Source organism: Cuculus canorus, chromosome 3 (assembly GCF_017976375.1).
Source record: "Cuculus canorus isolate bCucCan1 chromosome 3, bCucCan1.pri, whole genome shotgun sequence".
NCBI lineage: Eukaryota > Metazoa > Chordata > Aves > Cuculiformes > Cuculidae > Cuculus > Cuculus canorus.
In genome coordinates, this window is record NC_071403.1 from 5,090,818 (window position 1) to 5,118,757 (window position 27,940).

The 27,940-nt window shown below is 42.5% G+C and overlaps 1 protein-coding gene across 7 annotated transcripts in view; it reads left to right on the forward strand.

Annotated features, from left to right (window-relative positions):
- The window catches only part of DLGAP2 (DLG associated protein 2), a 508,423-nt gene that overhangs the window by 40,870 nt on the left and 439,613 nt on the right, over positions 1-27,940 (forward strand). The gene's annotated exons all lie outside the window — the stretch shown is intronic.

Consider the following 27,940-nt stretch of genomic DNA (forward strand, 5'->3'; position numbering starts at 1 on the left):
TCCAGTTCCAACCCCCTGGCATGGGCAGGGACACGTCCCACTGGATCAGGTTGCTCAAAGCCCCATCCAACCTGGCCTTGAACACCTCCAGGGATGGGGCAGCCACAGCTTCCCTGGGCAACCTGGGCCAGGGCCTCACCACCCTTTTCATGAAGAATTTCTTCCTAATGTCCAATCTAAGTCTTCCCCTTTCCAATTTCAAGCCACTCCCCTTGTCCCGTCATTCCATGCCCTTGTAAAAAGTCCTCTCAGCTTTCCTGTAGCCCCTTCAGTTACCGGAAGCTGCTCTAAGTTCTCCCCAGAGCCTTCTCTTCTCCAGGCTGAATTCCCCCAGCTCTCTCAGCCTGTCCTCGTAGCAGAGGTGTTCCAGCCCTCTGACCACCTTCGTGGCCTCCTCTGGACCTGCTCCAACAGGAGCAATCCTCCTCTTATCTTGAGAATTCCAGAACTGTACCCAGAACTCCAGGTGGGGTCTCACAATGAGGGAATGGGAGAATGCCAGTGCTTTGAAATCGAGGCACAGAATATTGGAAAGGGCTTGGGGCAGGCAAAGATGCTGATAGCAATTAAATGCCAGTGCATCCTGAGTTTATCATTGTAGTGTGTTTGGGGTATTTCGAGGTGCTCCCAGTGGATGAAATTACAGATTTATAAGGCAACTCTTTTCTTAGTGTAGCCCTGTTTACAAAGGATGTATGTAAAGAGCTAAATTTTCAAAGAACTGTAGGCAGGAAGGAGGCGTAAAATCAAAAGAAAGCCCTAACACATAAAGGGAAGAGTTTCTTTTGGTAAGGCTCCACTTACTCCTAAATGTTGAAGTGACCATATTTATAGGGAGAATTCATGGGATTATTTTCTGGAACCCAGAACCCTACTACCAAGAGGGATTCCTCTGGGAATTTTCTGAAAGAAAAGATATATTCCTGCAGTTTTTTAAAGAAAAAAAGTATTTCCTAATGCAGCTCTAGGGCTCACGACTTAGTTTTTCAATCCCCGGAGAGAAAGAAGTTCCTTCCCACAGTTTGATGGAACGCTCCTGAATTCCAGAGAAAAATACGTAGTAAAATTCAATCACCTCCATAATCTTCAGTAGGTTGCTTTAATGTGCTGGCATATGTGGGACCTATCCTTGGGTACCTCACGTTTATTTGGATGTGGTACAGGAGACCTAAATGCTGCAGCTTTGATGTTGTTGATTCAAGGTGTCTGGACAGTCACTTGGAGTAGAGGTACTGCATTACTTAGCATTGTGGAATTAAGCCAAAACCTGAGTTCTTTGAACGTCGTACAAATACTGGCAGCATATTTTCCAGCTATGAGATATGGAAGGTCTTGTCTGTGTCCTTTCAGGTCCAGGTTATTCACTTTTTCTTCCCGTCTCCTTAATTTTCAGCTCCTTTCACAGGCATTTGGGCAAATAACTGCCAGTATGTCAATGTCCTGTTCCTTACATCTGCCCAGGGAACACCCCTCAGGGCCACCTCAGTGGAGCTTCTGCTGGGGATAATCAGATTTTCCCATGAAATTCAGCTTCTGTTGTTTCATCAATTAGTAAAGAAAGGACAGGGTGTGAGTACATAATGCAATGAGCCTGAATTATTGCAGATTAACGAGTTCCTGTTTGCCAGATGAGTTGCCTTATTGTTCAAAGTGTCCCTTGGATACTCCTGGAGCTTCAGCACACATTAATTGAACCACAGCACTGTCCTCCAGACATGGTCCCTGCTCACACGCAGGTCATCTCTGTGGGGCACTCACCTATGGGGTCAGCTGTATGGATCCGGTACGTCTCCGGTATCTCAGATTCACTGCGAATGGACTACATAATTTTACCATGTGTGTTTCCATTTACAAATTTCCAAATAAAACTTAAACAACCTTCCCCAAAGATGCACCTTTTTGCTTTATTTATTTATTTTTTTATGCGCTACAAAACTTCTCTGACTACATTGCTGATTTTATTGATTTGACCTAGGACGCACCGCGTATGAGTTAGGATCATTATTTTAACTCATTTTTCTTAGTTACGTGACATTCCCTTTTTTTTCATTGTGGCATCATCACTTCGTAGGTTACGTACAGGAGGTTTCAGTATAGTAGTAATAGGTTGTGTTTTCCACTCAGTGGGCTTCTGATTGCCTATATTGTTATGCTGATTATCTTAAACGAGCTGAATTCTTTCTTTAATCTGACCACTTACCTGTTTTTCCAGTAGATTATGTCCATCCTACTCCGTGAATGAATGACTAGGTGATTCAATTATAGATTGCCTCTCTTTTCCTGTATCCTCCATGTAAGGAGCAAAAGGATTCTTATAAATGTTAGCAGTGTGTTGTGCCAAAGTTGAATACATAAAAAGGTTTCCCATAATAGGGTTGTTACCATGCAGCACGGGTCCCTGTGCTTGCTTGTTTCATGCTACATTGCTATACCTAATTAAATTAAAAGTTACTTGAGACCATGATTTTAGATTTGCTTTATGTGCACACCGCAAGAGCTTAAAACCCGTTCCCTTTTTCCTCTCTTTTATTTGGGGTGGGGTCTTCTGTATTTTCAGTGTATTTAGAATCACAGAATCATAGAATGATAGAATAGTTTGGGTTGGAAGGGACCTTAAAGATCATCTAGTTCCAACCCCCGTGCCTTGGGCAGGGACATCCCACTATTTCCCTCATTGCCATTCCTTCCTCACCTTAAGGTTTCTCATCCTCTGAAGCAGAAGTGTGACTGTCCCAAGTTCAGACACTGCTGCTCAGACAGCTCAGGGACTGATCTCAGCTCCTGGGTCAGAGAAGAGACCGTATTAATCTTTCTGGAGAAGGCTGGTAATACAGGATGACCTTCAGTGTGATGGTGTGGTCCTCATGTGGTACCACCTCTGGGGTGGGGACCAACAAGAGGTTGTAGCTCCTACGCAATGCTTGTCTCTCCCCTCGTAGTGGCACTCCAAAACCTCCCCAAACTCTCCTTCCTGGCCTGTCTGCCACGCAGCGACAGCCAGAACAGCCCCATACGTGTTCCCTGTGTGACCATTGCCACCATGGGTGGCTGCAGTGGAGTGGCTGAGGAGGAGAGACCCGCTCCAGCCACAGTCCAAAGGGGAATCATACATACAGTCATATAGGGGTTTGGGTTGGAAGGGACCTTAAAGAGCCAAATGTCCTGCCATGGGCAGAGAGATCAGGAACAGTTAATGAAATGCAAAGCTCTTAACAGCAGTTTAAGACACTACATAAAGGTTTAAATAAAGAAATCCAAACCCTTACACATCTCAGTGAGATCCCAACTAACAGTTCATATCATAGAAACATAGAATGATAGAATGATAGAATGGTTTGGGTTGGAAGGGACCTTAAACCCCATCCAGCTCCAACCCCCATGCGATAGGCAGGGACGCCTCCCAGTGGACCAGGCTGTTCCATACTCCATCCAACCTGGCTTGAACACCTCCAGGGATGGGCAGCCACAGCTTCCCTGGGCAACCTGGGCCAGGGCGTCACCACTCTCAGCATGAAAGATTTCTTCCCAATGTCCAATCCAAATCTTCCTCCTTCCAATTTAAAGCTATTCCCCTTCATGCTATCCCTCCATGCCCTTGTAAAAAGTCATCTTCCCAGCTCTCTTGTACACCCTCTATAATCCCTACACATGCATTTATTCTTGCACACGAATGAATGAGCTAACAACTCATATCACTTATAATTGCACTTATTCTTGCACCTGAATGAATGAACTAACAACTCCTATCACTTATACTTGCATTTATTCTTGCACATGAATGAATGAGCTAACAACTCATATTGCTAATCTGTGCATCTACTCTTGCACACGAATGGATGAACAGTTCATATCACTTACAATTGCATTTATTCTTGCACAGGAATGAATGAACAACTCATATCACTTATTCTTGCACACGAAGAGATGAACTAACAACTCATATCACTTATACTTGCATTTATTCTTGCACATGAATGAATGAGCTAACAACTCATACTGCTAATACGTGCATTTACTCTTACACAGGAATGAACAAACAATTCATATCACTTAAAATGGCATTTACTCTTGCACAGGCATGAACGAACTAACAACTTGTATCACTTATTCTTGCACACAGATGAATGAACTAACAATTCATTTCACTTATACTTGCATTTATTCTTGCACACAAATGAATGAACTAACAACTCATATCACTTATTCTTGCACACGGATGAACGAACTAACAACTCATCAGTTATACTTGCATTTATTCTTGCACAGGGATAAATGAACTAACAACTCATCACTATATTTGCATTTATTCTTGCACACGAATGAGTGAGCTAACAACTCATACTGCTAATACGTGCATTTATTCTTGCACAGGAATGAACAAACAATTCATATCACTTACAATGGCATTTACTCTTGCACACGAATGAATGAACTAACAATTCATATCACTTGCATTTATTCTTGCACAGGCATGAATGAACTAACAATTCATATCACTTATTCTTGCACACGAATGAATGAACTAACAATTCTTATCACGTATACTTGCATTTATTCTTGCACATGAGTGAATGAGCTAACAACTCATATTGCTAATACATGCATTTACTCTTGCACAGGAATGAACAAACAATTCATATCACTTACAATGGCATTTACTCTTGCACACGAATGAATGAACTAACAACTCATATCACTTATACTTGCATTTATTCTTGCACAGGGATGAATGAACTAACAACTCGTATCACTCATTCTTGCACACAGATGAATGAACTAACAACTCATCAGTTATACTTGCATTTATTCTTGCACAGGGATAAATGAACCAACAACTCATATCACTATATTTGCATTTATTCTTGCACACAAATGAATGAGCTAACAACTTATATTGCCAATACGTGCATTTACTCTTGCGCAGGAATGAATGAATTCATATCACTTGCATTTATTCTTGCACACGAGTGAATGAGCTAACAACTCATATCACTTACACTTGCATTTATTCTTGCACAGGGATGAATGATTTGTCCCTGGCCACCCTCCTGGACAGCTGGCAACAATCCCTGCGCATTAACGCGTTTTCCAGAAAGCTCTTTGGCTGCTCGAGTGGTCTGAAGCTCTTCTGGCTCCCCCTTTGCAGGAGCTGGGGCAGAAGCTGCTCCAGCCGGAGGCACCGGCAGAAATGCGCTACAGCAGCGCCCTCTGCTGCCCGAGACCCCGAACTGCGGGCACAGGGACTCACCTCCTCCCAGCAGGAAAAATATCTCCTTGGGGGAAAAGACAAACAAAAAAGACAAAAAAAAAAAAGTGCAAGCCTCTGCACGTGTCTTTAGCTTATTTTTATTTTATTTATTTTATTTATTTCATTTATTTTATTTATTTTATTTATTTATTTATTATTCCTAACTGGATCGAGTAATTTTACAGAATGGTCATGGTTTTCTACTCTCAGGTTTCCCCCTCCCCTGAAATTACAACTTGTAAAATAAAAGAACCCAAACCGTAACTCCGTTTTAGGTGTTCACGTGCTGTTGCGATTTGGTTTAGGGTTATTTATTTTATATTTGATTTAAGTTGACGGCAAGTTGAACGCAAGCCAACAGCGTGCCCTGGCAGCCAAGAGAATCATAGAATAGAGTCATAGAGTGGCTTGAGTTGGAAGGGACTTCAGAGCCCACCCAGTTCCATGGGCAGGGATACCTCCCGCTGGATCAGGCTGCTCAGAGCCCCATCCAGCCTGGCCTTGAAGACCTCCAGGGATGGGGAATCTACAGCTTCTCTGGGCAGCCTGTGTCAGTGTTTCACCACCCTCATCGTGAAGAATTTCTTCCTAATGTCTAACCTAAATCTTCTCCCTTCCAATTTAAAGTCATTAAAGAGAGCCAACCATATTCTGGGCTGCATCAAGCACGGCGTTGCCAGCTGTTCGAGGGAGAGGATTGTCCCTCTGCTCTGCTATAGTGTGGCCCCACCTCAAATACTGGGTGCAGTGTTGGGATCCACACTATGAAAAGGATATCAAGCGACTGGAGAGTGTCCAGAGGAGGCCACAAAGTTGCTGAAGGGTCTAGAGAGGAAGTTGTATGAGGGGTGGCTGAAGTAATTTGGTCTGTTCAGCCTGGAGAAGAGGAGGGAAGACCTCATAGCTGTTCACTGCTTCCTTACAGGGGGAGGAGGAGGAGCAGGCGCTGAGCTCTTCTCTTTGGTGACCAATGGCAGGACCTGGAAGATGTGCCAGGGGAGGGTTAAGTTGGGCATTAGGAAAAGGTTCTTCACCCAGAGGATGTTGGAGCCCTGGAACAGCTCCCAGGGAAGCAGTCACGGCGCCAAGCCTGGCAATATTCCAGAAGCCTTTGGACAATACCCTCAGACACATGGTGTGAATGTTGGGGTTGTTCTGTGCAGGGATGCAAGATGGACTCAATGATCCTTGTGGGTCCCTTCCAGCTCAGGTAATTCTGTGATTCCATGATTATTAAAACTAAATTCCTGCACAGCAGTGGCCCAGATGGGCGAGAAGCCCAATAGCATCTTGGTCTGAATCAGAAAGAGCGTGGCCAGCATTGGTGAAGCTGCACCTCGAATCCTGTGTTCAGTTTTGAGCCCCCAACTACAAGAACGACAGGGGAATGGAAAATCCATTTTCTAGCAGTGAGCATGGGGCAAACCAATGTGGGGATTCAGCACAGCAGGACACAGAGCAAGGATGTGGGAGGTACCCAGGTGATGTGCAGCAGATCCAGTGCTTTGCAGCCCCACTGAAAGTCTCGAGTGCATCTTTGTCAGTGGCTGAGATTAACACAGTCAAGTCACTTGCGCTGAACCTAGGGCTGGTCCCTTCATCGGTCGCAGAAGCCAAACTTGCTTTCTAAACACCACCCCTTCCTCATGTGCAGGGAACGAGGCCCTAATTTTCTTCCTGGATCTCAATATATTACATTTTGGTTTGCACAAGTACTCCTGGAGCTGTTTGAGGGTTTTGGTCTATCCTTTGCTATCCTTTTTTTTTGTTTCTACCATTCAGCCGTACATGTGGAGTAGAGCACGGGCAGTTTCCATGGGATCACCCTGCATCCCTGTGCCCTGGAAGAATAGAAGTTATGGATGGATCACACATAAAAGCAAACACACAAGGGCATTTCAGGCTTGCCTTGCTATTACCCATCTGTTGCAGTTACTGCGTCTTCTCTTAATGGTGGCCAAATCGGAACTCTGCATCGCAGAGCCAGAAATGCGTCTATCTTTAATGGTTGGCTACAGCCAGTCTTACTCTTTTGAGTCCCAGATCCTCTGTGACTGCTCTTAGTTTATATTTACTGTGGATTTCATCAAGTGCTGTCTGAGGGCTGCCCAGGCTGTGAACTCCTGAGAGCCACGTGGTTTGACTGTTGCGATAAAGATAAAGCTCTGCTTAGGCTGTAACTCGTGCACGCTGATACTAGTATTATTTTAATGCAACTGAAATAGATTGAAATGAGTAACTCCATCTCTATGGGTTTAACTCTCTGTTAAGTCTGGCTGATGCTTTATAAAGCAGTGCCAAATTGGATCATATGTACCATGACTGCTTTGCAATCTGTGTCATGCTCTCATGTTTTGATAACCTTTGCTATCTTGCTGCAGTCTTACATTTTCTTTCATGAGTAACCTGTCCCGTATATTATGTCAAACTGGTGTGATATAAACTTTTGATTATTCTAAATAAACACGAAAGACATTATCATAAACAAACCCCAAAGTCAAGAAATACCCGAAAGACGACAGTTTTCAAATTATCATTTCTTTTTCAAACAGTTCGAAGCAGCATATCTTTTTGTTTGCTAAATGTTCAGCAAGTTTGAATAGAAAAGTGACATGCTGAATTTGTCATAAATGGTCAATTGTTCAAATAATGTAATGTAATCTAACTGAAATACTGTGGTTCCTGGTTGCTTTTCTGACAGAATTTAATGACGTGTTTGCAGAACTAGAATCATAAAATAATTTAGGCTGGAAAGGACCTTTAAGATCATTGAGTGCGACTGTTAACCTAACACTACCAAGTCCACCACAAAACCACATGCCTCATTAGATTCTAACTAAGTAGCCTGGAGCTTTTGCAGGATAATTTAGTTAGTCCAGTTAGTTACAGCTATTAGATCGTGTAAGTATAAATGTATATATACGCGTGCTAAGGTGCCTGTTGCAGAATTCACCACTACTTCTCATCTATTTCTATTTGAGCTGTCTTCCCCCCGGCTATTATCCAGTCAAGGAATGTATGATATCATGCGAGTTGTACGCTATTTTCTGAAGCTTCAAATAAGGAAATTAATTCTGAGTAGGGTTTACCATTGTAGATTTAACCTAGAGTGTGCATAAATATACTTTTTAGCCTGTTTTTTTTTTCCTGACTTATGTTTGCTAAATATGCTGAAAGATTTGTAAAGTACAGTTTGATTGCTATCAGCAAGTGATGCCACTTACTCTTCCTTTATAGAATACCGCATTATACCACACTAGCAGTGCTAACTGGTTTCTGTGTAGAAAAAGGCACAGCAGTTGAGAAGAACGGGCTATTCATCAGAGTCTGGATGAAGTCGAACAAGGAATGCTAACACTGACTAAAACCAAAATTCCATGGGGATTTTAAAAAACTTCCAACACTAACAGAAATACCTCAACCCACTGAGCAAGTCTAATGGGAATCAGAAGGTCCAGGTTCCTTTTATTCATTTGTTGAATGGATGCTCGGCCTTGTGCTGATGGAGGCGTTCTCTGAGGGGAAGGGAGAAAAACTGCTCCATCATTTTGATTTCCTGTAGTTGCTGGGCTTGATTTCCACACTGTACTCTTCCTTCCCCACCAGACATGCTCCAGTTGTGCTCTTCAAAACCATCTCTGTTCTATCAAAGTCCCAGTTGCTCCGTATGTCGAGGAGATGTGATAGAAATAGGAAGTTATTCTGCAGCAGCTGAGGTCTCCCACCTAAATCCTAGAATTCATAAAATACACACGCGTTTACCTCTGGGGTTCATCCTGAGAAACTGCTTTCCCACTCATACTCTGCACAAAGCAACCACGCCGGAGAGCAGACCCCATTTCTAGAAATCAAACAGCTGCCCCATTCCCACCTACATGGAATGGCATTCAGTTCCCTCTCCTGTCTGAATGGGCTCAATCTTCCAGGAATTCTTAGTTCTTTCTCGTGGAGGAATTCCTTTGGAGCTTCTCCTTGTGTAAAAGTAATTAAATCTTAACGGGACAAGAGAGAAAAAAAATAGACGCTAAAGGTTGTTGTTGGGGTTACTTGTCTGAGCAAGGGAATGCCTGTGTTGTCTCTGCAAATGTGAATGCTTAGTGCTCCATATTCAATGAAATAGCTCCATACGCAGTACAGGAAGAATTAATTGTCAATTTTCCCATTCTGTGTATTTGTCCTTCTCTGGTCCAAATAAAAAAGAAGATAATTAAAAAAAATGTAATTGGCCATGCAAGATGGAAGAGCTGTAGTAAGAGTGATCAAGCAGTTAAAAGCATTCACCTCAGTGAAAGAAGATGCTGGTTGGTTGAATCTAGTCAGCTATCACAACAACTTAAATCTCATTTTCTCACCTCCTGACGGAGTCTGAAGCATCACAGCTGTACTTTGCAGGAAGGAGCACCCATAGGCAACCATATGTGGAAGAAAATTCAAGCTGGGGAAGACCAGCAGCCTGAAATGGAGAGCCTAAGAGAGCTAAGCTTTAGCTCACATTGTGCCCTGAATTACCTTCATTGCCAATGCAATACCCCTGCTCACTGCTGCAGTCTCGCGATTCCCATTTTGTGCACTTCTTCTCACGAGTTTGACAAAGAAGACGCACTCCTAGGTCTCTTGTGGAGTTTTCCTGTTTGCAGTAGACAACCAGTGGAGCATTGAGTCTTGCAACACCTGGGCCCATAAAGGAGTCTCCCATTTTGTCTCCTTCTCCGTCGATAAAACATAACACTCAGCAGGCAGTAAATAATAGAATCATAGAATCATATAATAGTGAGGGTTGGAAGGGACCTTAAGAATCATCAAATTCCACCCCTTCTGCCACGGGCAGAGATATCTCACTAAATTAGGCTGCCTAAGGCCCATCCAACCTGGCCTGGAACACCTCCAGGGATGGGGCAGCCACAGCTTCCCTGGGCAACCTGGGCCAGGGCCTCACCACCCTCATGGTGAAGAAATTCTTCCTAATGTCCAGTCTAAATCTGCCCCTCTCCAGTTTGTACCTTCCCTGTCATCCTATCCCCACAAGCCTTTATGAACAACCCCTCCCCAGCTTTCCTGTAACCCCTTCAGGCACTGGAAGGTCACTATAAGGTCTCCTCGGAGCCTTCTCTTTTCCAGGCCGAACAACCCAACTCTCTCAGCCTGTCCTTGTATGGGAGGTTCTCCAGCCCTCTGATTATCTTTGTAGCCTCCTCTGGACCCGTTCCAACAGCTCCATATCCATCTTATGTTGAAGGTTCCAGAACTGGACATAGTATTCCAGATGAGGTCTCCCAAGAGAGGAACAGAGGGGCAGAATTACTTCCCCCGCCCTGCTGGCCACACTGCTTTGGATGCAGCCCATATAAATGTATAATATCACAGTAATACAAAATACAGAGTTGCTTATTAGGGAAATTATTCTAAACATGTGCTTGATCCATGACCACTGAGGAACACTAGAGGCAGAGAGGCAGCAAATGGTGCAAGCATGGTCGTGGCTCTGACCAGGAATCTGGAAGGCAAACCAGGGAAAAGAGAAGAGGGAGCATCTCTTGTTTTCCACAGGGCTGGCAGCAAGCAGCTGGGCTTGAGCATATTGACCTCAAAGTATTGCCTTTCTAATGGCCGTGATCAGAGCTGCACATGATAATAGTCTTGCACTTCAACTTGGACAATCATGTTTCAGTGCAGACTACCTGAGGAGTCATGTGGTTGTTGTGAGTATCAGTCTCTGCCAGGTTTGGTTTTTCTTTTTCATAAATAATCTTGCAGGACTTGCTGGGCAAATGTCACTCCTTCTCATCAGATACTCCCACAATAAGCAGGCTTGAGAGTATCTTCATTTTTCTGTATCGTTCATTACAATCAATGGTCTTGTGATCATTGCTTATGTGCTATGCTTTATTTTCAACATATTTTTCCATAAAATACTGTCACTGAAGACTTTCTGGAAAATATTTAATTAGTTAGAAATTCAGATTTCTCTGGAAAATATTTAATTAGAAATTCAGATTTCTTGTTAAGAAAGCAGAGCTCACATAGGTGGTTTAAACATCTCCTTCCCTGTCTTAGATTTAACATTTCTCCTGTATGCACACCATTGGCTGTTCTGCCAATGGAGTGGATGGTTACAGTTAGGGTTTTTTTTGGTGATAGTACCTTGCATTGCCCATGTTTTTGAAGCAAAATTTTGTCCAGGTTAGGAAAATACGTATTGGTGCTTCACGCTTTCCAAATATCTTTTGCTCTGCTGTGTGGAGGCTTACTTTCCCAAGAGCTTGCTGGTGTCCTTCCGTTACCACTTTTCTCATAGAATCATAGAATGACCGGAGTTGGAAGGGATGCGCAAGGATCATTGAGTCCAACTCCTGTCCCTGCACAGGACAACCCCAAAATTTGTACCGTGTGTCTGAAGGCATTGTCCAAAATGCAGTTTTCTAAGAGATCTCTGTTGAGAGTGATTGAGTGAAATGTTTTATAGGCTGGTCATGGTCTTGCCAGTGGGAGCACTCTTCAAATACAACATGATCACAGCATGGATAGTCAAGAAAAATCTCAAATTCAACTGCCTGAAATGCCTCATAATAATTAAAAAAACCCTCAGAACGTGTCATGGTTTTGAAAAAATCTTCTTGGAAATAGAAATGAACTGATTAGGGATCATCTTTTCCTTTGGAAAAGGGCTAAACATTGTAAACCCTGCAAATTTTCCAGCAAATTCTGCTGCGCCTTTGTGAGTTCTGCCATAACTTGGCAAATAGAGATAATCTAAAGTGTGATATAATATTTTTAGCTCTTGCAAAAATAGGTTGCTTAAAACTTGGAATACCATGATAACAGAATAGTCTTTAACTTATGCAGAAACATTTTAATGGAATGTAGAAACATTTTAATGGAATGTAGAAACGAGTTATTTCCCTATTTTATTTAATAATGAAGATAAATTAAGAAACTAATTGAAGTGTGGCTAACTTGGTCATAGTTCGGGAGTTGTTGAGGAACAAAACCTTTTTCCACTTACTGGCATAAAATATAGGAGAGTTTTTTAAGCAAAAAAGCTCTAAGGTAATGAATTGAATCAAACAAGTCTCTTAATTTGCTCCTTTATTTTCATTATGTTTCCAAATTCATATTCTGGTTGAAGTAGAGATGGCCTTTGCAATTTTATACTCTCTGAGAATAATTGACCATAAATTGGAATTTGTACAATGATCTGTCAGTGAAATTTAGTTTTGTTCAGAGAGGCAGAATAAGAATTATACTACATGTAAGTCATATGAAAGCCTCTGTGGAGAATGAGATTGTACAACATTAAGATAATGCATAATTGATTTTATCTTAGAAATGTATACTATTGCTTTTCTTTGTATAAGATGAATGAATCTGACAGACAAAATACTGCGTTTAAAAGACAAAAGGCAAATCATTGTCTTTTGATTTCCTCCCTGTTGTTATGATAAAATCTGAATTCTTTCTCCTTATTTCCTCCTACTGGAGTTCTAGTTATGTTTCCTCATTTTCTCCCATTGAATTGATGGTTATTTAGTAGGTGTAGTAGCTCTTGTATTACCAGCAGCACTTCACCTTGAGAAACCCATCTGCAAGCGTACACAATCTACTTGACCTGGGAGGACAGATAACAATGAAGCAATGGCAAATCCTTGGATCTTTTTGAATAAATAATTACCCTAATTATGATTGTATTTAGAAGGAGATGGCAAAATGCTAATAAAGGTATACATTCCCTGTCAAGAGGTGCATGGGAACAGCTGCAATGGGTAAACCAACCTTGACTCTTCAGGGCATATCCTGTTTTTCCAGCCCCAGCTCTGCCTTGTTATTTTCTCTTTATGTAGCAGAAGTAGCCAAGCTCTCCTTGTTGTCTTAGCAAAAGGCGGGCACTGTCCGTGAAAGCTGTGAGCCTGCCTTGGATGGTAGAAATCATCTGAGCTTTTCCAGGTTGTCAGTTCTGGGTAACTTATGATCCCTTCTCCAAAAAAAAATGAAGAAAATAGCTGAGGTGGCTTCTGAACCACGAGTGGGAGTGCTGGAGAGCTCAGAAAATTTCAGAGACTTGAAAAAGTCCTAATGCAGTTCCGATGTCAAAAAAAAAAAAAGGCAGAAAATGGGCCCTAGAGCCACCCCTGCTGGATGAATCCAGATTCCACTATGATAGTGGAACAGTTAGCTTAGAAAAGCGAACAGAAAGGATAGGTTAACAAATATAAATCATGCCAGTCCGTATGGTTTGATGGCAAGGAAGACTTGTCAAATAAATTCATTACCCTCCTTTGACAAGATGATAGATCAGTTGATGGGAACAACTGTGTGGATACTGCAGCAATTTAATTTTTCCAAAGTATTTGGCTTGGTATCACAGGGTATTTTGATTAAAACCTACAGCTCTGTTAGGAGGAATAAACAACTGTCTCATTCACAGGTTTGACCATGTCTTTTCCTGGAGAGGATCTGCAGAGACTGGTGACCAACTAAAAGCTGCTCAGTACTTTTGGCAATGGTCTATATGAAAATGTAGAATCATAGAATGATTAGGTTGGAAAAGACCTTTGAGATCGTAGAGTCCAACTGTACCATCCACTACTAAACTATATCCCTGAGCACCTCATCTTCCCGTCTTTTAAACACCTCCAGGGATGGGGACTCAATCACTTCATGGGCAGCTTCTGCCAGTGCCTGAGAACCCTTTCTGTGAAGAAATTTTTCTAATGCTCACTCTTCCCCTGATGCAACTTGAGGCCATTTTCTCTCATCCTATCACCTGCCACTTGGGAGAAGAGACCAACACCCACCTCATTAGGACCTCCTTTCAGGCAGTTGTAGACAGTGATAAGGTCTCCCCTCAGCCTCTGTTTCTCCAGGGTAAACAACTCCAGTTCCCTCAGCCATTCCTTGTAAGGCTTGTTCTCCAGCCCCCTCACCAGCTTCGTTGTCCAACATGGAAGGCACATAGATGATGTGAAATAATGTGAATTTCTTCTCTAAATACTTTCTGTTCATTATTTTGTTTTAATTAATCTAATTGCGATATAATGAATTGAGAATGAAGAATGAAGGTACACGTGGGAGGAGTATTGTGTGGAGAAGCTGAGATGAAATGTTGTCTTGAGTGGGTACGTCTGCATCAGAGAGCTGGTGGCATTTCATACCTGATGTGAATGGATGTGCTGGATGGAGATCACAAGGAGGTCTTCTCCAGCAGCAGAGGTGCAGAGGTCTAGGAGGGGCATACCAGGAGCAACGTCTGTTCATGTGCAAAGGGAGGCAGAGAGGTCCCCAGATTGCCGAACACTAATCCTTGAGCAGGGGGAGGTGGTCTGACAGGAGCTTGCTTTTCTGCTTTGCAAGCAAAGGCACAGCAAGAACCTGTAGCTGGAAATTAAGCTAACACCAGTTTTGTTGTGGGACTTGGGGATTTAGCCACATCTCTCCACTTAAAGGTTGCAATGTGAACATCAGGCTAGGTAAAATTGGAGGATACTGGAGGATGAAACACATAATAAGTCTAAAGTTAGGTACTGCGTTTGCTACGTTTCGCTTCCAAGTTCACCATAGATGTGAGTTTTACACCGAAGACAGAGATTTCTTTCCAAAATGTGCATATTACATCTCTAAACATGTCCATCCAAGAGGTATGTTTTGCCTCAAAAGTGAGATGCATGGTATTTCTCAGAGTGACAGTGTTACTGCTGTAGCTCCCAACCTACAGAGAATTTGAAAATATAATTACACCTGACTACCTCTTTTAATAGGATAATACAAAGTCCAGTCCAAAGCCCCTTGAAATCACTGCAAATTGATTGCTGTTTCAAAGGCTGAATTGAGAGCCCAGCAAAATATGAAATGAATTATGGTAAAGTCTATTGCAAAAAAAATAATGAGATGTGTCTGATGATATGCGTTTGAGATACAGCGTGTTAAAAGCTGTAAATCACTAGTAGCACGCTTTCAAATGTAAATATTCAAATGAATGCTTTTTTTAAGAAAACAATTATACTTGACAGTGAAGGGTGGCAATGGAACTTAAAAAAAAAATCACATTTATTTGAGCATGTGTAGGCTAAATAAATGTGTGTAAATATTCTTATAAATATAACTATTATTATAAAAAATCTCCCATGCCTTTCGAAATGTAAAATAAAAGAAGCAAAATACAAACCTGTCTGGTAGGCGACTGCAGTATTTAAACCCGCAGAAATAAGCAATTTGTTTTCAAAATTCAGGAGGCATAGAAGTGTGGCATAATGTGTATATCTAAAAAGTAGGGTTTATCTAACTTTGATGGAATAAATTTAATTTATTTGGAGCTGTAGAGTACACTGCTGTGGATCCTGCATAGTCAGCCTTTGCAGTCAATGGAGAGAAAGGGGCTTTCAGAAATGGCTCATCTGTCTGCCACAGAAACCCATCTGGATTGCTCTCTTAGGGTGCCTGCTTCTTTCAGTTGCCTACGGAGAGCATGAATAGGAATCGTATGAATCCCATCCGCTGTATCTACAGCACCTATACAGTTGCGGTGATTTGGCTTTTTACTCCACCAGCTTCTTTGGTAGCTCTCTGTGGCCATTCATGGTCCTCGCCATCTACCTGGTGGGCTGCTGCCCACAGCCTGGTCTCATCTTCAGGTCCACCACTGCTATGAGGTGAGCTCACCCACCACAAACCTTAACCTAGAGGTTTTGCTTTGCGGCAATGCTGGATGTCTGCTTTTAGGTTCTTTTGGGGGGCACCACCACTGGTTTCTAAGCAATCTGTTGGTTGTTTGTCAGGGGACCTAACAGCCTTGTCATCAGTGGAGGAGTTAAGGGTTATATCCTGGCAGTTTGCTGTGATCAAATGTACCCCACTGGTACTGTGGAATGGCTGTTATTTCTTTCTCTAGCAAAAATTAAAGATCTCTTGGAGGCTAACAGGTCTTCAGCAAATGGCTCTACTCAGGGAAGCTTCAGTGGCCATTTGAGAGGCGGCATAGCATGCAGAGATGTGAACATGGGGAGTGAAACGAGGAGGAGGAGGTGCTGGTGGACATCAGGCAGCTTTTTGTCAGGTGTCACTCAGGCTGTAATACAAGAATCGATGTTCATGCATAAAGCACTGCCATTTTTTTTTTTGGTTTTATTGTCATTCTGCTTCCACACTTAGCAGTTATTGAAAGAAGAAAGAAATCAGATAGGTAGAAGTACACAACCAGAATGAGCTCGTGATCATGAAGGCACTTTTCTGCAATAAAGGAGGTTCTGGAGGGTTTCAAAGCATTAGTGGGAGCCTCTCTTCTGCAGAATAACTCCAGAGCTTGCTGGGCCAGGCAGTGCTGTTAGACTACTGTTTCTGTAGCCGTGGTATCCACTGCTGTCCTCATCTCCCCTTGTAACCATCCCTCTAGTATTGAGAACATCTTGGCCTTCCAGGACTCCCTGACTTCTGTCCAATCTCTTGGATGCCGTGGTGTGACCTTTGGCATCAACCAGGGAAGTGTCACCATCTCTGGAGGTATTTAAAAGTTGTATAGACATGTTACTTGGGGACTTGGTTTAGCGGTAGACTTGATAGTGTTAGGCTTATGGTTCAACTCAATGATCTGAAGGGTCTTTTCCAACATAGATGTTTCTGTGAGTCTATGATCATTCAAAGACTCCTGAGGATACAAGCATCAAGGCTGAGGTCTTCCTTGGAGGGCTGAGCTTAGTCATGGAATTCCTTTTGCCCCGCAGAGCCATGTTGAGACTGTTCTCTAAAGAGTTTGTGCACAATTCCTTTGCATTTCCCCTGCGCTGCCTATCCTGGACTGCCCTAACCATGACTGTTAGGGACAGGGATGCTCCTGGCCAAGACTTTACTCCATTAATCAGATTTTGTTCTTAGGCAAAATACGAGAGAGAAGCACATGCAAACCATCCCTCATATATCATTATCTCCTTTCCTTGAAACAAAACAAATGATGCAAGGTTGCAATAAAAAAACATAAACAAGGGTACAAGCTTGCAAAATGTTCATGAAATCAGATAGAAATGTATGAGTTCCCCTAGACAGATCCCCAACCTGCTGTATTTAATGTCTAACATTAGATCAGTACATTAGTTTACAGGCGTCTAGGGAGAAGTAAGCTGGGTGGAACAGTGTTATACAGTATCATGTGAGCACACGTTAAATGGTATGACTAATAAGAGCAGGTAGAATAGGCAGGATGTGCTATTCGAAGTCTATATACCAAGACTGAATAAAGACGACTGATTTCACTTTAATTTTTTGTATGTTCTGCATCAACGTTATGGTTTGTTTCAGTAAAATAAATGCATTGAAATGTTCTGGATGTTAAAAGCCCACCTTGAAAATATACATTTTTGTCAGTACATCGGCGGTGTATTGCATGATGAGTTGTGAGTCTTCATACCCTGATGAGTTTGTGAGTCTTCATAGCAACCTCTGGCCACTTAAATATTCGTTATGTCATAGCTCTCCATTTTTTCTGCATGACACATTGTTAGGACTTCGCCTCATTGACTTTTCTGTCATCCTCTCCAGCCGCCTCAATGTATTTATTTAAATATTTATTTCTTTGCATGCCTTCCTATAAAACTATTTATGGTTTTGAGTAAATCTTACACTTTTGCTTAATTAAGAAATGGTGCCGACAGAGGTAGAAAGTTGTCACCAGGGAATGGGCTCCTGCAGCTGCAGTGCCAAAATGAATGTTCAGGCATGTATTAAAAATAAATCTAAAAGCAAAATAGACAGATTCTGAATGTGAGGCTTGTATCCTGCAATGGCATTTGGTTTCAGTGACCCCTACATCTGCTGCACTAAGGGATTAATTACGCTGATAATCCTCTCTTCCCTCGTCCGTGCATTACTAGAGCGTTTATCAAGAAGCTGCATTGTATGTGCAGCTCATGCATGAATCCCTGTGTTTCGGTCACCCCCTCACTTGCTGCATCAGATGGGAGCTGCTCTCCATCTGGAGTTAGGAGTGGAATATATTTCCTCTCTGGTTGACAGCTGTGAAATGCTAGCCTCCGTGTTCCCCATTTAGGCTGCAATCTCCCCTTGAATTTCGGTACCCCCTCCAATTACACAGCACCTTAGATATTGTGGTGTCGGCTGGTTGGCGACAGCTGCTGTAGAAAGCCCTGATACAGATGGATCATTCTGCTCCACTCACTCCAGCTTCTTGGTTTTGCTTGCTTTGATTTGACTTTCATTTTCAAACAGAGTGTGGGCTTTTTTTTTTGCTCTCCATAGGGATATAGGAGCTTCCATACAGGATCAGACTGGAGATCCTAGCAATGTAATATCCCGTCTGTATCAGGTTCTTTAAAAGAAAATGAAATTCCCATTTGCCAGACTTGTAATTAAGTATGCCTTTGCGGGAGAATTTACTGAAACTAACAGCTCAATTTAGTTTTAAGGAAAGAGAACTTGCATTTTCTATGAAGAAGATATAATTTCATTTACAAAGACTATGCAAACTTCTAGACCAATGCTGCATATTCTTTATATGAAGTAGCTGCAAAAATACTTATTCTGGTAAATGTAACTCTTTTCAAAATTGTTTTGATTTCTGCCTTTGCAAGTAAAGAAGTCCTACCATATTCATTATATTTCCTCAATTCCTCTTTAACTTCTGAAAATCAGAAATCATCCTTCTTTGCCATTTTATTTTGAGAGAACTAAGCTGCTTGAGCAGCATGAATACATGCAGATGCTTTAGGTTCTATCAACATCATTTTGCTACGAGCAGAGTTTCAGAAAAGAATCCATCTTCTTGTTAGGAGCCATAGTTGGTGCCAAGCACGTGCTACGTACACCTTCTTCTGCCGTCTGCTTAGTATCAGATAAGATAAAAGATTGGAAGGAGCCCAGCTGGGAACCACTGTGCACTAACAAGTGGTCGAATAAGAAAACTCATTAAGAAGCCAGGATTCACCCCTGTTGGCTCTACCTGTCATGGAATGATGTTTGCTGCTTTAATTCTCTTTGTTCTTTCCCATAGACATCTTCCATGGATTGCATATTGCACCTGGATTTAACTCTTTGTAGCCAACCGGCCATTTTTCTCCTGGCTTTCTTTTGTGCACACTTCCATCCTTCCCCCAGGTATTTTGTTGTCTGGCATGCAGTGTAATTGCAGCCTTCCTTCACTCAGCTTTTGCTCTTGCATTTTCCTTGCTGAGCTCCCTCTGTGCACCCCTGTTCCCTGTGGATGCCTCACTGAAGTGCTACCCTGTTATTCCCTCTATTCCGTACTCTTCCCTCTTCACACTCACTGCTGCAGCTGGTAACATTATGTGATACAAATAAAATAACTGATTAACTGATTAGCTCTTTTCTCTTTGTGAAGCAGTTAAATAAACTGATTCTATTTGTTGACAATTTATGCATAAGCCTTTGCTGAGTAGTAGAGATACATATTTTCTAGTCTGTGGGTACTTCACAAACTGCTTACTTTAATTATTAGCTTTTCAGTGTGTGATTAGTCATCTAAATCACAGGGTATCAGTATTGCCAACTTTAAACATTACAAAATCATGAGTCAGCCTCAAAAAATCATGGGATTGTTAAAAATGATGTGGGTTTTTTCCTATTGAAAATACTTCTGCGGTTTGTTTTTTTACTTGGCTTCTGAGCCTTTAGGTTTCATTTGCTTTGCGTTTTCAAGCTCTTCTTTGCAAATGTGGATTAGGACACTTCATTTTATTTATTTTATTTTTTTACCTATTTATTTAATGCTAATTTAAGGACTTCACACAAAAAGCTGGTAGGCTCCCTGCAGCTTTTGGGGAAAAATTGTGCATATAGGAGGTAGGAGGCTGTCTCACTCATTGATGTGGCAATACATCAAGCCACAGAAATACCCGTGTCACTTCTAACAAACCAGCCGTCAGCCTTTCACATGAACACAGCTGTCTATGTACAAACATAATTTTGCAGTGATGGGATGCCATCCTTGAACAGTTCAATCGCTCAAGCGTCTTTGTGCTTTAAATGTACCCGAAGAATCCTCCTAGATCAGACATGACCAACCCATGATCCCGGCGTTGCATACCACCCTCTCCATGACCTCTTTTGATAGTGATGTGGGATTCATCTGGTGTACCAGACATCCAGTTTGCTTCCAACTACGTCTCTTGTACCTGTGGTTCTCAAGGAAGAAATTTCCTTTGCTGCCTCGAGATTTAGCTGTTTGGCTCATGACCCACCTTGGTTTGAAGGCACCAGACAGTGAAAGTTTCTGGGTTTCTAGATTTGAGGGTATCAGATAGATGGTGTCTAGGTTTCAGGTTTTGAAGGCACCAGACAGGGCTTTTGGATATGTAGCCACTTTTTTCCTTTTTCACGCTCCTCACCATTTCTCCAAGCGGCTGATGCTGCTTCCATCACCAACATCCCACCTGGGTAATAGTGGAGGAGCACAAAAGGGCAGAGCCTGCTCTGAGCAAATCCTTTAAATATGACTGTGAGGCAGCTGTCAGTTCTGAACTCTGTTAACCTTTTGGCATTGCTCATTACAAAATCATAAAGGTCTCTTGTCTAGGAGAAAGTATGTCTGTACAAAGCCACTGTTAAAGCAAGTAATTGAAATAAAAGTAACGGGTATTTGCATGAAAGCAAAGTAAATGTCATGTTTAACTTATGTTACATTCCTTGCAAGCAATACCAGGTACAGCTTGGTTAAAGGCACAAAACCTTAGATGAACAGCTTAAATCCCATCTTCCTCAGTGCTGGCTACCCTGCACCAAATCCTTTGGCTCACACAGACGTCTTCCTTATCAAATTCCCCTAATCCCAAACCAGTGTTTGCTGTCAAAACTAGGTTTCTCTTCACATTATTCATCCAGTTTTCTTTAGAAGATAGACCACTGAAGAATTTTGAAGAATAACTAAGTCACCTTTGAAGGCTCTAACTGCTTTACCTCCGTGAGCCTACCTTGGAAATAAACTGAAGCTGGTTTTTGGTCAGGCCTCTTGCTTTAGCCCTCTAAGATTTGGATGTTTTAACCTTTTGTTTAGAAACAGGAATTATGAGGGGATCCTCAGATATTCTGAAGGTATTGTAGCAGAGGATACCCAGCCAGCAACAAAACCCAAAACAATCTATCCTAGTAATGGACAACCCTTCATGATGCCTATACTAAAAGTCTTCCAATACAAGCTGGCAAATTTAAGTCATAGAGCGATAAATACAAGGATACATGGCAATAGTCACAGATGATTAAGATTTCAACCTTTTTTTTTTTTTTTTTTTGTCAAAACTGAAAATTCTAAAGATTTGATCCTAGCCAGTAGAGTCTTCAGCAGCTTCTGAATTTTCTCCAGCAGGTCTTTTCTCTCCACGCTATTGACTTAGCAGAGACATCAATTGTCCCTGTAGTGAATTCTAGCTTGAATTCACCTCCCAAGACCTTTTGTTTAACCCCAGGTACTGCCAGGCTTGTCTGTACTTGGCAATAACAATCTTTTGAAAGGCTTGTATGTCCCTCTATTTCTGGCATTTGTGTTAGAGCAAGTTATGATCATCCCAGTGCCCATCACCACCAAGACATGCAGCTTAAAATTTCCACAAGTTAAGCACTTTTTAAGGTGGCAGCAGTCATAAACAACCTTCTTTGTAGCTTGGGCAACTTTGAAGCTCTTTTTCCTTTAGGCAAAAGCTGATGATTCAAGCATTACAGGCAGGGAGAAACCTCCAGGTGGCTCAGTTCTTGGTAGTGATGTTTAGAGGTGGCAGATGGTACGTAACATCCTTGTTGCACCTTTCTTTTCTTTACTTGTAAGTCATCAGGCTTTAAGGCAAGACCAAAGCTACTATCAGGATGCGGGGCTGTGCTTTTGTGGCAAAGCACATGCTGGTTTTGGACTGTGCTCCTCCAACAGGCTCCAGGGTTTGCCTTCCATTCCCAAGCTTGTCCACTCTCTGGGTCTGTTCTTCAATCTTGCTTTGTTGCTCAATCTGCTCATCCTTCTCCACCATCCGCCTGTTTTACAGTTGTGGGCAGATCCACACTGCATTTCTACCCACCTCTGATGCACTCCCGATAGTTTTGATGGAGTTGAGAGCCTCCTGGTACACCTTGCCTACTTGTTGCTTGGTGTGAAAGTCAGGGATCCCCCATGCTGCAACATACCTTCTCATCGTGTCACAGGAGGCAGGGCAGGCTGGCTGCCACAGTGCCCTTCCAAACCTACCCTCAGAGTGGTGGTTAGAGCCAAAGCACCACTGAAGCCCTGTGTTCCACCTAACACTAGCAAAGCAGCACGGAGCTAGCTCTGACTACACTAGAGCAATTTGCACTACGGGTACCTCCTAAGTGGTTTCTCTCCCTCTCTCTCTCACTTGTCAGCTTTGTTTTCCACTTTGCATCACAATTTATTCCCCTGTTACTCTGCGTAGACTAGATAACTCCTCCAGGCTCCTTGATTTCAGTTGCAAATGCTTTTGTACAGTAGCATCCTATCCACCTATTTGTTTCTTCTATTTCATCTCAACAGCCTTTCCACATGACTTGCATGAGTAACTTATTTAGTTGAGCTCCAGCAGCAACCACTATCACAAACAAGTCACTGAAGTGCCTGTTTGTAGCCAACATGCTGGAACGGAAGGGCTAAAGATGCTGCATTTATAAAAGCATAAGGTTAGTGTGTTGAAAGTGTCGGTATGGATTCATATAATTTCCCTTTGAAACCAGTGTGAGGTGTGTGTCAGTAGGGACTGCGAGGGATGCTTGAAAGTAAATATAGCTGTAAGAGCTTCTTTGGGCACATCTGAACTGGGGGATTTTGGAGCGTTTCCCAGTCCCTTCAACTGCGTACTCAGGCCAGACCGTCACTGTTTGTTGGACAGAAACCCAAACGCATAAGTAGAGAGTGAGCCATCGTGAGTTCCTCTCTGCTCTCCCATCTGGAGCATGGGATCAGGACTTCTGTAATAGCTTCAGAGCATTTTTGAGAGAAAAGAGGGGAAAAAAAAGAGTCGCAAAGGAGAAGTCTGCTCTGTTCTTCTCACCGGATAATGTACATTAATAGTGCGGCTGCCAGCGGTGCTTTGGATCAGACTAGATCTGAACTACAAAGAACAGTTAAGGATGCTTTAAAGAATTGTTGCTCATTTCCTCTTGCAGACAACTATCTGACTAATAAAAGGAAAAAAAAAAGAGTTTTAAAAGTGAGTCTGTGTATTTCTAATTTTAATGATGTGTTACTGCTGTCTTCTGCCATCTTATGTGGAATATTGTAAAGAAATAGGCACCAGGTACATCGGGTTTCTGGAAAGGACCCTCAGGAAAGAACAGGGATGCAGCAATACATGATTAGACTGAGAATGGAGAGCTATAGAGCTTTTGTAGTATACGTAACAGTTTGTTTCAAAGCATAAGGGAGTCTTGTAAATCACTGGACATGTGGAAAATAGCACTTCAGTGTAAGGTCATAATGATAATCTCTGCTGACAGAATGAGAGAACAAGTATATTCATTTTATCATTAAAATCCTTACACTTAGTGAACACGAAGATTTCTTGAGGCCAAAGTACAGAAAGCAGAATGTTATTGCATTGCCAGAATTTCAAAAGACATTGTGAATTTATCTGCAAATGAGTCCATATGCTGCAACATCTAACATTAAATTCAAGAGCAAGATGCCTAAAGAAAAATGATCTTTGTGTGCAGTACAAGAACAAGACCAGCTTTGGAGCAGCTGACTTAGGAAAAATGTTAGATAAGTACAGCCAGGGAAATGCAGTTCAGACTCTTGGGTCCAGACCCAAAAGGATCTTAACTCAGCTGCCTATCTCTGGGAGCTGAACTTGCAGCGTATGTCTAAGACTTAGCTTATTACGGAGTAGCTTCCGTCCCTGGCAGCTGAGGAAGACTAATTTTCAGCCCTTGGAGATATAAACATGAGTCATAATAAGTCTTGTAACTGCTATGGGTCATTTTAGAGAAGAAGAACTCTGCACTGCGTTTCTTTTGAAATTCAGCTACTCTCCAGGAGAAGATAAGGAAGATTTTACTGTCTGTTCAGGGCTCTCCGCTGGGAGCCAAGGCGTGTGGTTCTGATCTCTGCTTCCAGGACTGCCTTGTGTATTTTATATTTAGATACTCACCGAACGAAATCTGGAAGCCACCCAGGGAAATTTCACTGCCTCAAATGTTCTTTCTGAAGAAAAAGGTAGGGAAATGCTTTAACAAGTCATGCCTGGTCCTTAGCCTGCCTTTTTCTTCACAACCGTCTCATATAGGTGGATGTCTTTTATGCGTAGTAATCATTCATTGTCTCTGGCCTGGGAAATAAATGATAGATATGCTGCGAGAAATAGCAGATTTCCCATACATAAAGGCTTTCAGTGTTACGGCAGTTTTATAACGTCACCCACATTTCATAAACCGCACATAAATTCTTTTGGCAGTCTCATAAGAGATATCCACTTCACCAGACATAATTTCTGAGCTCCTTTTATGCTTACAGAGCATAGGAGAGTTTCTCACGTGAAAGAATCACTCAGACAGAGTAATTTCACCGTCCTGGGGGCTTGAAAAAAAATTCAGGTTGATTTTAAGGAAATATGGCAGCCTTAGTGTTGGGCAAATGTAATTCACTGGAAATGTGATCTTTATATTGAATTTTTCAAAATGCTGTTGGTGAGATCAGTACTCCGAGAAACGACCTTTGTACCCATCGAAGCGTCACTGACTGTGTAGGGACTCGGACGTGGGTTCCTCGAGGAGTATTTGACGCCTCTGGATCTGGTTTCTGCTTTTCATGGCACTATGCAAAACGTTTCAGCTGAAACCTCTCCTGGCTCTGCTTTTCTCTCCTTTCTTGCAGAGTAATTACTTCCCCTTTTCTGTTAAGTTTTGATGCTTTAAGTTTAAGCTGTTTTAAGTTCTCTCTCAAGAGAAGCAGCAGCCCTGGCCTGCCTCTGCCTTTGCCCTTTCACCAAATTTATTGCCCCCTCAGCTCTAGGGCCGTTCTCTCTGAAGGACTTGGTTTAACTTCAAACTCTTTAAGAAAAGGGGTTACTGCTGAAATCAGTGCTTGTTTAACTTGGGGTGAGATCAGAGAACACTGACTTCACCTCTCTCAAGCCACCGGTCGTGCTGATGTAAAACAAGGTGGTTGTGCTGTGTTCTCGCTTCCCGCTCATCCCTGGCTGTGCAGTCTCGCGCTCTCTCCAAGGCCAGGATCTAGCTCAGTAAGCCAGCGCAAATTAACTTATTTTTTCATTTATTTCTGGATTTGTCTTCTGCCAGCTCAGTGAACTGAATGGGCCGAGCATTGGTCTGGATAAGCAGCCAAATGAGCATAAGAGAAGGTGTCTGGGCAGCAGGTGGAAGGAGCAGGACAGCGTTTTGGCTGGAAGCGGCATTGGCTCATCTCATGGCTTTAGTCACCTCCCAGTACTCTGTGCTGCAAGCGGGGGCAGCTCAGCAGCTGCTCATTCATGGTCTGAGAGGGATGCGAGGAGACCTTGTAGTGACCCTCCAGTACCTGAAGGGGCTACAGGAAAGCTGGGGAGGGACTGTTCACAAAGGCTTGTGGGGATAGGATGAGGGGCAATGGGCATAAACTGGGGAGGGGCAGATTTAGACTGGACATAAGGAGGAAATTCTTCACCCTGAGAGTGGTGAGGCCCTGGCCCAGGTTGCCCAGGGAAGCTGTGGCTGCCCCATCCCTGGAGATGTTCAAGGCCAGGTTGGATGGGCCTTGGGCAGCCTGAGCCAGTGGGAGGTGTCCCTGCCCGTGGCAGGGGAGGTGGAACTGGATGGGCTTTAAGGTCATTTCCAACGCAAACTATTCTATGATTCTATGATAGCTGAGCTACCTCCAATACAAATGTCTCTTCTGCAACAAGCTCTGCCAGGGGAGGTTCAAGCTGGACATCAGGAAAAAATTTTTCACGGAAGGGGTCATTGGGCACTGGCAGAGGCTGCCCAGGGAGGGGGTTGAGTCACCTTCCCTGGAGGTATTTAAGGGATGGGTGGATGAGGTGCTGAGGGGCATGGTTTAGGGAGCGTTAGGAATGGTTGGAGTCAATGACCCGGTGGGTCCCTTCCAACCTGGTGATTCTATGACTCTATGATTCTAAGCACAGTGTGGGTAGTGAGGGACAGGAACAACAGCCTTCCCAAGGCAGACCATCCCCAAAGCTGCATGCAGGCTCCTCTTTGTACCCATTTATCCCGTATACCTAATTCACAGGGACGAGCAGGTTTTTAATGGACTTTCCAAAACCAGCATTCACACTAAGCTGCAAATTATAATCATGCGTCTCAGATGCTATTTTGGATGAAACCAGCTATAGAAGGATAATTTTGGAGAAGGAGAATGAGCAGGTGAAAACAGTGAGGTTGTAATGAAATTGATAGACTTAATTATAGTATTTGCTGCTGTGAAAGCTATAATGCTGCCTAATCAGTTAAAAAATGTGGGAAGACTACAGTTACTTTTTTTTTTCTATTTGAACTACTATTTTTAGAGTTTATTGAACAGCATATCTAGGACACTGTGTAGAATGTTATCATGGTTTAACCCTAGCTGGCAACCAATGACCCAGTCGCTCGCTCACTGCCCCCAGTGTGGGGTGAAGGAGAGAGTCAGAGAAAACTCGTGGGTTGAGATAAAGGCAGTTTAATAGGTAAAGTGAAAGCCGCGGGTGCAAGCAAAGCAAGCAGGGAATTCATTCACTGCTTCCCATTGGCAGGCCGGTGTTCAGTTCAGCCATCTCCAGGAAAGCAGGGCTCCATCACGCATAACAATGACTTGGGAAGACAAATACCATCATTCCGAACACCTCCCACTTTGTTCTTCGCTCAGCTTTATATGCTGAGCACAATGTCGTATGATATGGAACATCCCTCTGATCAGTTGGAGACTACTGTTCCAGCTTTGTCTGCTCCCAACTTCTTGTGCACCCTCAGCCTTCTTGCTACTGGAGTGATGTGAGAAGCAGAGAAAAGGTCCTGACTCTGTAAGCACTGCTCAGCAAACACCAAGACATTGGTGTGTTATCAACACTGTTTTCAGCACAAATCTGAGCCATAGCCCCATATTAGCTACTCTGAAGAAAATTAATCACAATGAAAACCGGCACAAATGTCAAGGTGTATATCGAAATATATAAGCTAATGAAGTGTTAGAAAAAAACACAAATGCGCACTGATAGTGATTTTCTGAAGTACTAGAAAACATGAAAAATTCTGACATTTTAGGCTGTGCATTCACATTTTCGGTACTCTTCTTGTTTACTTCATCACCCCTCATAGAAAAGAGCATATCAAGTCTGTTTTAGTATCATTCATCAGAGTAAATTAGAATTTTTCGATGTAAACTAGAACAATATTTTTCATTCTGCATTGCCTACATTGTCGTAGCTCTTTAGAGAGTAGGGACAAATTTTCATCTCATTTGCATTAGTAGACATCAAAAATATAGTAAATATAGCCAGCATTAGTTTAAAAATGATAAATAACCCAATTACAACCTCTCTGCCCTTCCCAATGCATTCAGAGAAAATGCATATGCCTCGATTTTACTAAAACTATGTGGACAAAAAGCTATAAACATATATACAGGAACATACGTTATGTATTTCTGTTTTCCTTTAAACCCTCAACAAAGCCTGTCCTTTTACTCCGAACCCACCTGCTCCAGTGTGATTAAATCAGCAGAAGTGGTATTGCTGTTGTTACAGCTCT